Below are 5044 nucleotides of genomic sequence, written 5' to 3'. Positions count from 1 at the left end.
AAACTGGAGCATTCCTTTTGCATTTTATTGGGTATCATCACCTCTGTTGTATACTATCATATTTTATCACCTAGATTCTGACAGATATCATATCCAATACTTGTGAAAGAACAGAATCTGCCATTAGGCACCTTATCTCCACCAGATACTGTCAACACTAAAATAAGAATCCTACCTAGAAATACCAGAGCAGACAGAAGCTCCTGTAAAGTAAAACTTGCATCTTATTAACTGGATGTCCATAGCGTCTAGATCTTTTCATCCCTATAAAACTCATGATCCTTAATACGTAGTAGGTTATCAAGAAAGAAAAGAGTAATCATCTATCTAGCCATTTCCACAACGTAAAGATGATAGATTTTGGCAACATTTTCTAATGATCTTATCTTCTTGTGGAAGATTAGCTTCTCATAACATTTAGAACTTGCTAATTAAATGAGTCCAAGGAATACCTTCTGACAGTTTAGAAGGTTAAAAATTAGATCAGCATTTTCAAAACTGATATCTGTTTGATACATGATAATAACTGCCAGAAATCCACTTGATAGAAGGTAATAGTTGTCATTTAAAAATATTCTTTGATGAAATATGTTTGTGAAGCACTCTGTTATTGTATATCTCCCGCCTGAATATTCAAAGGAAATATGAATAAAACAATAATTTTAGGATTTCCTACCCCAAAGACATCTACTGACTTTTAGCACAGCATTTCTAACATTTATTTGAGTATGGAAGATATTTTTGAATCATTGTTTCATAGAATGGGTATTGGCAAATTCAGGCTTAAAATGATAGTGAATATGCTTAACAATGACTAGTGTCAGTAGAAAACATTAAATCAAAATTATACAATTTCTACATATAACCCAGGGAAAGGTTATGATTCATATTATAATTTTCTAAAGCTTACAAATATAACAAAAAGCCTCTCTCCATAAAAGTTAAGAATTATAAAGAACTATGTATGTCTTGTAGAAGAAAAAAGCATAAAGAGAAATAAATGTCAAGGTACATTTAATACAGATCTTTGTCTCTATTGGTTGTTTAAAAGCATACATTTCATCTGAATAGTCTTTTCTAAAGAGGAGAACAAGATACCAAAAAAAAAAAAAGAAAGAAACAGGTGGTAAACTGACTGCCTTAGCATTTACAGGAGGAAAAGGAGAATATATAGATTTATATTAGATTATTTTAGAGCAACACTTGAGATGGATGAAAACTGTGAACAAAGAGTAGAGGCCAAGAAAGAACAGAAAATTATTTTGCTTTTGTCAAAAGAGTGGGATAGAAAATGGAATCAGTAGTAGATACCTGGAGAGTTGGCGAACCTCAGGTCATGTAAAGTCTTGTTTATCATCCAGAGGTACTTGTTCTTCATTGTCAAGATCTTGGGAAGAAACTCAGGGGGTTAGTAGAAGGGCTTGATGATATTGATTTGTATAAAGCTCACACTGAAAGCCTCAAACTTCAGTGCACAAAGGTAACCACTGAGACAGGAACTGTGATTTGAATGACCCTGATGTATAGTTAAAGTGAGCAGTTGTGAGTTTTGAGGAATAGGAGGGTAGTCTCAGATCTGGCCTAGTGACTGGATGATAGTACTGTTGATGAAGATAGAGTGAGGATGCAGAGCATGTATAAGGTGAGTGGGGAATAGTGATATCCAGTAAGGTCAGAGAGAGATTGTAGTAGCTTGTAAAAAATGCAGATATGATCCACCACCAGATATATGTGAATATCTAGAAAGCAAGGTGAGAAATAAAGGGTGCAGATGCACCTCTAAGAATAACTAATGCATAAGCAGCATGTGATTGCATAGATAAAAAATACTAGCAGAGACAGATGGTGATATTGAGAAGGCACCATCACAGAGAGAAGAACCAGAGGATAAAGATATCAAGCATAGAGAAGCATTATAGAAAGTGTATTATGAAGCTACCTCAGCCAAGAGATCAAGTATGATCAATTCAGCAAAGGTTAGCTGAATTTGGAAATTAGAAACTCACTGATACTTTGTATAAGGAATTCTAAATTGGCAGTAAAGAAAAAGTAAGTTGTTGGTCACACTGAACTGCCTCAGGGCTTTCCATATACCAGGACCCTTATCTTCCTCTGCTGGGTCAGCTATGGTGGCTGTGAAAATCCTAAACCCCAAGGCTGAGGTGGCCTGAGCCCAAGCAGCATTGGTGGTCAATATCAGTGCAGTGCAGGGGTTCAAGGGATGTAGGACGTGCTGAGGATCAACTTGGAACCTAAGGGCACCATGAAGATGCTGGCTTCTGGTGCTGGTGACATCAAGCTACTAAAGATGGAAATGTGCTGCTTCATAAATTGCAAATTCAACACCTGACAACCTCCTTAACTACCAAAGTAGCAACAGCCCAGAATGACAAAACTGTGGATGCTATACTTCTAATCTCTTAATCATTAGAGTGGTACTAAAGCACATGAATCTCTACATGTTTAAAGATCTTCATCCCAGAATAATTGCAAAATAATTGCAAAAGTATTTGAAACTTCAAAGGAAATGCACTTCAGGTTTTGATACAAAGTAAACAAAGAAATGGACAAGGAAACACTTATAGATGTGTCCTGAACATCTCTATGAACTAAAGTTCATGCTGAACTTGCTGATGTCTTAACAGAGGCTGCAGTGAACTCTATTTTGGGCATAAGAAGAAAAGATGAACCTATTGACCTCATCATGGTTGAGATCATGGGGATGAAACATAAATATAAACATGAAACCAATCCAGGCTTAATCAGAGGTCTTGTTTTGGACGATGGAGCACAGCATCCTGATATGAAAAAGAGAGTAAAAGAGGTGTGCATCCTCAGATACAATATGGTGTCATTAGAATATGAAAAAAAAACCACACGTGAATTCTGTTTGTTTTTTTTTCACAAGAGTGCAGAGGAGGAGAAACTAGTAACAGCTAAAAGAAAATTAATTGAAGACAGAGTAAAAAAAAAAATAGACCTGAAAAAGAAAGCCTGTAGTGATTCAAATAAAGAATTTGTTGTTCTTTGTTGAAAGGAAATTGACCCCATTTTCTTAGATGCTTTTGAAGAGAAGGCAGACTAGATCTGAGAAGAGCTAAGAGGAGAAATACGGAAAGGCTGACTGTTGTTTGTGGTGGGCTAGCCCTAAATTCTCTTGGTGGCCCAAAGCCTGATTGTTTGTGATGTGCAAGACTTGTCTACGAACATCCATCAGAAGAAAAGCAGTTCACCTTTGTTAAGTTAAATGGTCATTGTTTTATCACATTATTGACCAAAGGGCCAAATAAGCACACACTTACTCAAATCAAAGGTGCAATCATAAATAGCTTGAGGGCTAATAAAAATGCTATTGATGGTGGCTGTGTAGTTCCAGGTGCTGGTGGAGTGGACAAGGCAATGAAAGAAGTCTTGACTAAACACAAGCCCAGGACCCAACTTAGAGGGCAAGAATTTACTGATGCTTTGCTCATTATCCCCAATTCTTGTTCAGCATTCTGGTTTTAAACCTTTGGAAACATTAGTTAAAATTCACGCAGAACATTCAGAATCAGGTCTACTTGTGAATGTGGACTTGAACACAGATGAGCCACTGGTAGCAGAAGAAGTAGACATATGGGATAACTATTTTGTGTAGATACAACTTCTTCACTTCTGCACTGTTATTGCCACCAACATTCTCCTGATTAATGAGATCATGAGAGGTGAAACGAATTCTCTAAAACACTGAACTGAAGCTTCCCTTGTATCATCTGAATCATGAAGTTTCTACAGAATGATCTAAGAATATAGCTGCAGAATTTTTGTCCAAGTTTCAAAGAATTTTCAAAGTATTTTCTTTTCTTTTTACATATAAAAAGGAGAGAACTCTGGTACTTATTCAGATTCTGAAGTTCTGAAATTATAATCACAGTATTTTTGAAACTGCACAGCAGTGCACACACATACAGGGGCCATAAATGACCCAATAAACAGGATGTTTTGCTTTAGCTTCAGTGATATAAACATACTTGTTAGATAAGCATATGTTATCTACCTTGTTATTAAATTTTCCTTGAAAAACACAAACAAAAATAAAAGAAAACTTAAGTTGCAATAAATTTAGATGTCCCAGATTAAGTCCTTTTTATGGAAATTCTCTTGTTGAGCTTTCTATGGAATTAACTAAAATTTAGTTTCAGATAAGGGGGAAGTTAAGAAGATAAATTTTTCATTTATCTCTGTTATTTTGGTGAACAAAATCAAAACTATTATGCAAAATTAGAAATATTAAGTTGGACCACAAAGAAAGCTGAGAGCCAAGGAATTGATGCTTTTGAACTGTGGTGTTGGAGAAGTCTCTTGAGAGTCCCTTGGACTGCCAGGAGATGAAACGAATCACTCCTAAAGGAAATCAATCCTGAATATTCATTGGAAGGGCTGATGCTAAAGTTGAAGCTCCAATACTTTGGCCACCTGATGCAAAGAACTGACTCATTGGAAAAGACCCTTATGCTGGGAAAGTTTCCTGAAACTTTCCTGAAGGAGGAGAAGGAGGCAACCAAAAATAAGCTGGTTAGATAACATCACCGACTCAGTGAACATGAGTTTGAGCAAACTCTGGGAGACAGTGAAGGACCCTGAGCCCTTGCATGCTGCAGTCCATGGGGTTGCAAAGAATTGGACTTGACAGCTACAACTACAACAACAATTTAGAAGAAAATTACCATAGGAAACTTCTTGTCCAGCTTTTTATTTACAGATTAGAAAACTGATGGATGGTGATATGGAGGAAATGGAAAACACACCTCATAGCCCTTCTTAATTAATAATTTAATATAGCTTGAGATAGGCAATCATCTAGCATTAAAATGGATAAGAAATCAGTATTTTTAACTTTGTTCACTGACATAAAGAGATTTGCCTCAACTCTGTGATAAAAATTGAATTTAGTCATGACACTTTTGGTTGAAATTTGCCAAGATGTCATCAAGTAGGTAACTGAACTTAATTTTATTTTCATGCTTTAATGTCATGGTGATGGTCTCAGTTGCACAGGGTATAA

The 5044-nt window shown here is 36.1% G+C and overlaps 1 pseudogene; it reads left to right on the top strand.

The window, feature by feature from the left end:
- The first annotated feature begins 2126 nt into the window (after positions 1 to 2126).
- LOC133049348 (T-complex protein 1 subunit zeta-like) lies at positions 2127 to 3637 on the top strand (annotated as a pseudogene).
- The last annotated feature ends 1407 nt before the right edge of the window (positions 3638 to 5044 follow it).

The sequence above is a fragment of the Dama dama genome, chromosome 30, assembly GCF_033118175.1.
Source record: "Dama dama isolate Ldn47 chromosome 30, ASM3311817v1, whole genome shotgun sequence".
NCBI lineage: Eukaryota > Metazoa > Chordata > Mammalia > Artiodactyla > Cervidae > Dama > Dama dama.
This window is presented reverse-complemented; position numbering and strand designations above follow the sequence as displayed.